The sequence below is a fragment of the Physeter macrocephalus genome, chromosome 4, assembly GCF_002837175.3.
Source record: "Physeter macrocephalus isolate SW-GA chromosome 4, ASM283717v5, whole genome shotgun sequence".
NCBI classification, from domain to species: Eukaryota; Metazoa; Chordata; class Mammalia; order Artiodactyla; family Physeteridae; genus Physeter; species Physeter macrocephalus.
The window spans coordinates 34207857-34217361 of record NC_041217.1 but is presented as its reverse complement, the minus strand read 5'-3'; the positions used below and the strand labels follow the sequence as shown (position 1 = coordinate 34217361).

General features: G+C 42.7%; 1 long non-coding RNA gene across 1 annotated transcript in view; it reads left to right on the top strand.

Moving 5' to 3' along the window:
• Nucleotides 1-6746: 6746 nt before the first annotated feature.
• Nucleotides 6747-9505, top strand: part of LOC114485998 (uncharacterized) — a 27550-nt gene continuing 24791 nt past the window's right edge. Inside the window, exon 1 of the long non-coding RNA XR_003679240.1 lies at nt 6747-6822. This is a non-coding gene — a long non-coding RNA (uncharacterized lncRNA). The remainder of the gene's footprint in view (nt 6823-9505) is intronic.

Sequence of the window (9505 nt, the reverse complement as noted above, 5' to 3'; positions counted from 1 at the left end):
TTTGTGCAGCATCTTTTTTTTTTTTTCCCTCTTGTAAGCCACTTCCCAGACAATGTGCTTTATACTCTCATAACCTAGAAGGGGGGAGGGGTGTCAGAGGTACATTTTCCAGGTTGGAAAAAGTCATAATCATGCATTCCAGAAAGAGTAATATTATTTGCATAACAGCAAAACATTTCAGTCAAATAAACTTTTCTTCCCCCCACCCGGCATAGTGTAGTCAAAATACTTCAGTAGCTTGACTCAAATTTGTCCTTTTTCATCTGGTTATCCTAGCATAGCGTTAACACAGCCAGAAGGGGGTTAAAATGAAGAGAAACCATACCATTATTCACCACCACCCCTGGAAGTTGTGGCCCCAGGATGAGTAAGATGGCTTGGCTGTTTCTTCCTAATTCTTGAGAACTCTCCTGACAGTTTGCTTGGCTTCCAAACTGACTAAACTCAACATACTTTAAAGATGAGAAAATAATGCTTCTTTTGGAAAAAGACTGCCAGTTTGAGTGAAAGTCAAATGTTTAATACAAACTTTGCAATTTCAGAGCCCTCTAAGACCTCTCCCCGCTCCAATGCCAAGCTCCTTCAAACTGGAGCTTCCTAGCTCAAGGATCTAGCCTGCATGTTATCACCCCAAAGTGTAGGTTTAAAAGGATTCCTGTAAAAAACAAACAAAAACTGCTAAGCACAGACACACCTCTGAATCTTGGTTTTTAAAAAACATGAGTGTATGAAGCTGTACTGTGGACAGACAGATGAAGAAAAACATGTGAAAACCAGATTACATTTGACTTTGGTGGATGGCAAATCACTTCTAATGTTCAATCTTGAGGCAGAAATGATGGGGAAATCAGATCTGTTTGTTTTGTTTGGGAATGTATTGAATAATTATTACAAATATAAACTAAAATCTCTAGCAGCAACATGAAGGCCAAGGCTTGAATTTTTAGCTGCTTCCTGAGGGAACAGGCAGTAGGAAAAAGAATAAACAAGTAACAGTACAGTAATAAAGCCCAGAAACATCACAAAAGGGCTCAGAGGTATAAGGGAAACCATATGAAAGAAAGGGTCAGAGCAGGAAACCCTACTTGGAAGCAAAGGAGAAACAGGAACAGGGTAGGGAGTAGAATGTACAGTGAGAGGCCCAGGACAAGCACTGAGATTTCTGTATTTGTTGGTTAAGCTAAAGAATGGCAGGTGAGAGTGAATAGCAGAGGAAAACTCATTTTTCTCAGAGACTGAAAACTGGATCTAAGATCTCCGGTCATGCCTGGAAATTAAATCTAGAAATAAAGGCCCTGACACCTATACAGAAAGGCTTGTTAAAAGCATTTGTGAATTTTTTGGGTGCAGTGTTATGTAATACCAGAAATTGTGGAAGGCACAGTTAGTCAGTTTTAAGGTTTAGGCTGACTGCCCATTCTTTCTTTAGCCCTTCTACTCTAGGAGCTGGAGATTGTATTTAAAATTCAAGGTACAGAAGTTTTAAAAAAATATAATTTAATTTAAAACGTGTTTCTATGACTCTGTCCATTACTTATCTATAAAGATGATGTTGACCAGTAAACTATTTTGAAAGTATTACATGCCTGATGAGTTTTAGAAAGTTCAGGGAACTGTTCCTTAAAAATTACTGACTTTGGACAAGTCACTTAAAACTCTCTAGGCCTCACTTCCCCCATCTTTTTAGTGAGGCATTCTGAGAGATGGCCACTTCACTGGAGTTAAGATGTGAGTAAAGGAGATGGTACTGCCTTCCTGATGCTCTCACAGTGGGTGGGAGTGGGGGGCTTTCAGGCTACCTGTACCTGGGGTCACCATGAATCCAGGGCTGAAATTTTTAACTTGCAGATTCAGACACCACATTTTTATCATTTTACCTGGGGTAAACTGATTCACACGGACTCAAAATGGACTAATTTGCTGGCCATAACCCCCCCTTTATTCACTTTGTCTTAGAGGGAAGAGCTCATTGCACAGAGCCTGCCTCTCTCTTGCGGGCAGGGCCTCTCAGAAGCAAGGTTGTATGGGGAGCAGAGAACTAGGCCAGAGGAGTTGGATCTTCCACGGAAGGGAGCATTTCTCTCTCCTGAGCTGTTAGAGTCTCCTGCCTGTCTCTGCACATACACTCTGCCCTCCTGTGTCTGAGTTACACTCCATTTTGCTGCCAGAGTGATCTTTTCAAAACCCAGATCTGATCCTTTCAAAGAACACGTCCTCCACCACCACCACCACCATCGCAGCTGCAATCCCTCAGTGGCTTCCCAGTGCTCTGAGGAGACAAGCCAAACTCGAATGCACAGGGCTGGGCATGGTCTGGCCCTAGCTGCCCTCCCCAGCCTCATCCCATCACTGCACCTAACAGGCCTGGCCCTTCTGACCACCGTGCCTCTGTGTGCTCCCTCCTGCGAAAACATCTGTGCACACACTGTTCCCTCTGCTGGGATCCTCTTCCCTCCCTTCTTCCCTCCCTTCTTCCCCACCTTAGTTCTTGCTCATCCTTCAGCTCTCAGCTTAAGGGCCACTTCCTCAGGGAAATTTTCTGTAAACCCTCTGACTGGGTCAAATCACTCTAGTACGAGTTCTCTTGGCTCCTGGTCCTGATCTTTTGCCACACAGAGCAAGGATGCCATTTACATTTATCCATTTGAGTATTTGATTAGGCTGTAAGCTCCATGTGGGCAAGGGCAGTGTGTACTTTTGTTCATTATTGTATCTATCCCCAGCCAGCCTGGCTCAGTAAGTGTTTACTGAATGAATGAATGAATGTTGATAAATTACCTTTCTCAAGCTTAGTAATTCGTGTATTCATTCAACAGATCCTTACTGAACATCCATGGTTCCCTGTCTAGACTGGAAAATGAGAATCAGAGAACCCTTTTCTTCTAGACAGTGTAGAAAACACTGTGACACAATCTTATTAATTACCTCATCGTTTTCTTTACTTCAAGCAGGCTACCACCGTTTTGCTGTGATATTATCTCACACAAGGTGCAATTAATTGAATGAAACTAGGACCCACCCTTGAAACCCACCACGGCAACATTCTAGGTTCTCATCGTTTTCAGAGTACTTCCCTTATTTAAGGGGCATGATGACCCCATAAAGTTTGCAGGGCAGATTCTACAGATTATGGGCTGAGACTCCAAGAAATGAAGAAAGTTGCTCAAGGTCCCACTGTTTTTGAGGCCCTAATCGCACCAGCAGCATGTTTGTTTTTCACTTCATACCCAAATTTGGGAGAAGCAAACTCAGTTTGAGGCTCCAGACCTCACATGCACTAACTACTACAAATCTATCATTCATCTCAGTTTTAAAGGTCTCTGGTTCTATGATTTTCTTATTAATTTGTAATTACTATAAGGACCAAGGGGAGGTGGCCTACTTGTGTGTGACACCTCTTTAACAGGTCACTCCAAAATCTGATTCTCTAGCGGTGTGTTCCAAAATTGGGTCCTGATCACACATAACTCTGTAGAGTGAATTACTCATTGTTTTGCCTACTGCTTTTATGTACCTCTTACTTTCAATTTCTTTAACAGCTGGGATGCCTTCCAAAGGACTAACGTTAGGGAAAATACTGACCCTTCACCTGGGGTGGCTTGTTAAAATGCTGATTCAGTAAGGTCAGTCTTGGAGCCCACCATTCTGAATTTCCAATAAGCTCCTGGGGGATGCCAATGTTGGTGTTTCCCAGACCACACTTTGAGGACGAAGATGTTAGAAGCTTTTTGTTTTTAACCTTGGAAGGAGGCTATTCCGTGGAGTTAAGCTATTCCCACGCAAAAAAAAAAAAAAAAAATCCTCAAACTTTAAAACGTTTTGATTTTACTTTTTATTTTATATTCATCTGTCATATTTGAATTTTATTTTGTTATAAATGATATCACTTCTATATTAAAATTTTTAAATGAACTCAAATGTCTTATCCTTGTGGGAAAGCACACCTTAAAATTAATCAAGCTCCAGGTGTGAATATGCGTTTCAGTTTTTGCCTTCACTGTGTCAGAAAAAAATAATTACTTGACAGCTTTTGGAAATATTTTTGTTATTCTGACTAACATTAATGGCTCCCGAAGTCTGAATAATAGGTTGGGCTGAGGACTCAGAGTATGACTGGGGGTCTCTTGCACTCAAACCTTTCATTATCCAACATGAAAAGCCTTTCCTATCAATTACTGATCAAATCCTCACAAGGAGCCTAAAAGACTTAAAATGAATAAGGGGTGTTTAATATTTAGGCAGCACCAGGAGCAGCAATAGTCACCAAAAAGAGTAGTGGGAAGTGAGGTTAGAGATGCTTTCCTCTGCCTGCCTGCTGATTCTAGAAGAGAGCAAAGATCTAGCCTCATGGTAGCTGCATCTACAGACCATTCCCATGAGTCCTTGTTATTGACTTTATTTATGCTTTGCACTGGCTTCAAGGCTTATTCCATCATAAGGTCAGAGTTGACCATCTCTGAAACTCAAGAGAGACATCTTTCAGTCCCCAAAGTGCCATTGTCTTAAAAGTGACCACAATCAAAACTATGGGGATTGCATTTCTAGGCGCTGCTCAGGTGTCTTCAAATGTGAGAGCAATCCTTTAATGGAAAAACTAGTGCCTGCTGAATTGGGGCAAATGGAGATTGTTTTATCTCTCAATTGCCTCCTGATGTGGAACCTAGGAAGATGGAAGAGATAAGTCTAATGGAAAAGAGCATCTGGCTCCACATGTTAGGATGAAAAGAAGGATGAGCTATTAAGCATTCGTCTCTGCTTCTGTGGCCAGACCTCCAGTCCAGGCCTACATGTCTCTCAGAGCAATTATGTGAGCACTTCTAATAGGTCTCCCATTCCCGCCTTCCTCCAATCTATTTAACGCAGTGCTTTCTGATCAATATTCCCGTATATCAATGCTCACATGACACTCTTGCTCAAAACCCTCAGTGGCTGCCCATTAACCACAGAATAAGGCACACCATTTTATCTAGGTATTTAAGGCATCCTGCATGTGACCTTGTCTATCCAAGCTTATCTCTCGCTCCTCTTCCACAAGCCTGCTACTCAAACCAAATTATCCCTAAGTAAGGATTGCAAGTTACCTAATGACCATGCCTCCATTTCCTCTATGTGGACCAAAATAATAACTTATCTCATTGAGTTGTTGTGAGATAGATGAGTTAATATGTATAAGATGCTTAGGACAATGCCTGGCACATGGAAAGGTCCTGTAATGGGTTGAATAGTGGCCCCCCCAAAAGATATGCCCATGTCCTAATTCCTGGAAACTGTGAAAGTTCCCTTATTTGGAAAAAGGGTCCTTTGCAGATGTAATTAAGGATCTTGAGATGAAAAGGCCATCCTGGATTATCCAGGTGGGCCTTGAATCCAATGACAAGTGTACTAGCAAGAGATACGTAAGGCTGATGAGACAGACAGAAGAGAAGACCATGTGAAGATGGAGACCAAGATAGCTAAGGAGTGGCAACAGCCACCAGAAGCTGGAAGAGGCAGGAAAGGAATCTTCCCTAGAGCATCTGGAGGGAGCACAGACCTGCCAACATCTTAATTTCAGACTTCTACCTCCAGACTACAGGACAGTAAATTTCTGTGTTTTTTTTTTTGTTTTTTTTTTTTGCGGTACGCGGGCCTCTCACTGCCGTGGCCTCTCCCGTTGCAGAGCACAGGCTCCGGACGCGCAGGCTCAGCGGCCATGGCGCACGGGCCCAGCCGCGCCGCGGCATGTGGGCAGCCGCTCCGCGGCATGTGGGATCTTCCCGGACCGGGGCGCGAACCCGTGTCCCCTGCATCGGCAGGCAGACTCTCAACCACTGCGCCACCAGGGAAGCCCAATTTCTGTTGTTTTAAACCACTGCATTCATGGTACTTTTTATGGCATCTGCAGGAAACTAATACAGGGCCAAATACATTTTAGCTATTATTATCAGTAATTAATCACAAAACGTGCCTTTGCCGTTCCCTCTCAGCATCATTTTTTTTAGTAAGGGAAGCAATTTTATTTTATTTATATATATATATATATTATATATTTATTTATTTATTTATTTTGGCTGTGCTGGGTCTTAGTTGTGGCATGAGGGATCCTTAGTTGCGGCATGCGGACTTCTTAGTTGCGGCATGCGGACTCTTAGTTGCGGCATGCATGCGGGATCTAGTTCCCTGACCAGGGATTGAACCCAGGCCCTGTGCATTGGGAGCGCAGAGTCTTACCCATTGGACCGCCAGGAAAGTCCCTCGGCATCATTTTTTATCTCGAGTGCCTGGCACAGTACCTTGCAATTAGAAAACAGAATGAATTTTTATAGGAAGGAAGGGAGGGAGAGAGGGAAAGAAAGAGGGAGAGAGAAAGAAAGAAAGAAAGAGAGAGAGAGAGAGAGAGAAAAGGAAGGAAGGAAGAAAAGCCTACCCCTACCACTTAGCTGGTGCTACACACCTGCAATAGCTTTCCTGACTGTTCTAGTCCATAAATTCTAACAAAGAGTGACAAAAACACTCATGGTACTTTTCATCTGCTGCCCTGTGATGTACCTTGTATGTATCTCTCCCCGCAGAGCTGCTGCTTCTTTTTTTTTTTTTTTTTTTTTTTACTATTTATTTATTTATCTATTATTTTTTAATCCCTCCCCTCCTTTCCTCTTTGGTAACCATAAGTTTGTTTTCTATGTCTGTGGGTTTATTTCCGTTAATATTTTGTATATAGGTTCATTTGTATCATTTTTTATTTTTAGATTCCACATATAAGTGATATCATCTGTCCCCAGCGCTTTCTGAGGACAAGGATCATTTCTTTTATCTTTCTGGATCCCAAGGGCCTAACACATAGTAAGTAACTCAAGTCCATGGCAATAATAATAAGCCCATTGTCAAACGTTGTTTACTAATTTGTTACTCATTCTAGAGTTTCCTTAAGCCCTAGCATGTATTGTGTTCTTGTTAATGCTAGCAGTTTGCTCCTTGTGTCAACTGCCTTTCCCAACTAATGCAGAACCTTCTAGTCCCAATATATTTCCAGGAGCAGCAAGAGGAAGATGAGCTCAAACAGACTAATTCGTCCCCTGGGGAGACTCATGTTGAAATAAGTGGGCTATAGGCCTATGCCTGAAAATCTTTCCTTACACATACAGAGGTACTGGTTTTCCTGGTGTTTCTCACAGTGGAATTATTCCATTATTTGTTCACTTGTGAGCCTGTTTTCTGTGCGATCCACATAACTCCCTAAACAGCAGGGAGCCAGCTCAGCCTGAAGTTTCTCCCATCTGATGACTGTGATTCTCATGGCTCAATGCAGATCACTCCTTTTTTTTTTTTTCCTCCACACAGTTTGAGAACTCAGAGATTGACCACTACTTGCTAACGTGTTATCAGGTTGACTTAAAAAAAAAAAGTTTCCTTATTTGGACATATTTTCAGACTTAAGAAACAGTTTCAAGGACACCCCCCCACCCCGTATACCCTTTACCTAGATTCACCTGTTGTTAACATTTTACCCCATTTGCTTTAGCATTTGCTCTTTCTCTGTCTTTCTCTTTCTCTTTTGAACCATATGAAGGTGGGTTCCAGACATTAGGATCCTTCACCACTAAAAACTGTGTACATTTCCTAACAATAAGAATATTCTCAACATAACCACAGTGCATTTTTACCAACTTTATTTACTTATTTTTATTGGGAGGACTTCTTTATTTTTTAATTTTTTATAAATTTATTTATTTTATTTATTTATTTTTGGCTGCGCTGGGTCATTGTTGCCGCACGCGGGCTTTTCTCTAGTTGCTGCGAGCGGAGATTACTCTTTGTTGCGGTGTGCGGGCTTCTCTTTGCGATGGCTTCTCTTGTTGTGGAGCACGGCTCTAGGTGCACGGGCTTCAGTAGTTGTGGTGCGTGGGCTCAGTAGTTGTGGCTTGTGGGCTCTAGAGCACAGGTTCAGTAGTTGTGGTGCGTGGGCTTAGTTGCTCCGCGGCATGTGGGATCTCCCCGGACCAGGGCTCGAACCCGTGTCCCCTGCATTGGCAGGCGAATTCTTAACCACTGCACCACCAGGTAAGTCCTGGGAGGAATTCTTTTTTTTTTTTTAATTTTTTAAAAAAATTATTATTTATTTATTTATTTGGCTGTGTTGGGTCTTCATTTCTTTATGAGAGCTTTCTCTACTTGCGGCAAGCAAGGGCCACTCTTCATCGCGGCGCACAGGCCTCTCACTATTGTGGCCTCTCTTGTTGCGGAGCACAGGCTCCAGACACGCAGGCTCAGTAGTTGTGGCTCACGGGCCCAGTTGCTCCACGGCATGTGGGATCCTCCCAGACCAGGGCTCGAACCCGTGTCCCCTGCATTAGCAGGCAGATTCCGGGAGGACTTCTTTAAAACACATATCTCTCACGGAAAAGCCTGCCCTTAGCAAGGCACAGCAGGATTCTGGAGACCGTGGGAATCCCTTCACAGGCCCCTCTAGCCATGTACTCTGCTCCGCTTCACCTACTGCTCCATTTTTACCAACTTTATAAATTTACACTGTCCATATTCCAATTTTGTCAGTTGATCTAATAATGTCTTTTGTAGCATTATCCACACTGCCCCCTCCTGTACAGCATCAAGTTTTGGATCAAGCTTGAATTTAGTTGTCTTGTCCCTTTAGCATCCTTTAATCTAGAACATTTCCACAGCCTTTCTTTGTCTTTTATGATGTTGACATTTTTGAAAGAATACAGTTTCCTTTGGCTTTTTTTTTTTTAAGTAGAACATTCCCTTATTGTATTTGTCTGATGTTTTTGTTTATACATTCTTGGCTGGAATATTGCAAACTGACATTTTGTCCTAAGGGTATCACAGCTGGAGGCACACAATGTCCATCTGCCCCTTGTTAGTAATGTAAATTTTTCTCACCCATCAAGGTGCTGCTCAGTTTCCACTGTATAATTAATTTTTTTCCCCCTTGAACTAATAAGCAGTCTCTGGAGAGATTTTTTTCTTTGGCTGTGTTGGGTCTTAGTTGCTGCGTGCGGGCTTTCTCTAGCTGCAGCAAGCGGAGGCTACTCTTCATTGTGTTACGTGGGCTTCTCATTGCAGTGGCTTCTCTTGTTGCAGAGCACAGGATCTAGGTGTGCGGGCTTCAGTAGTTGCAGCACGTGGGCTCAGTAGTTGTGGTGCGTGGGCTTCATCAGTTGTGGCTCGCGGGCTCTAGAGCACAGGCTCAGCAGCTGTGGCTCACGGGTTTGGTTGCTCCATGGCATGTGGGATCTTCCTGGACCAGGGATCAGACCCATGTCCCCTGCATTGGCAGGCAGATTCTTAACCACTGCATCACCAGGGAAGTCCCTGGAGAGATACTTTAAAACCATGAAAATACCAGAAAACTACTAGAGCTAATCAATGAATTTGGTAAAGTTGCAGGATACAAAATTAATGCACAGAAATCTCTTGCATTCCTATACACTAATGATGAAAACTCTGAAAGAGAAATTAAAGAAACACTCCCATTTACCATTGCAACAAAAAGAATAAAATACCT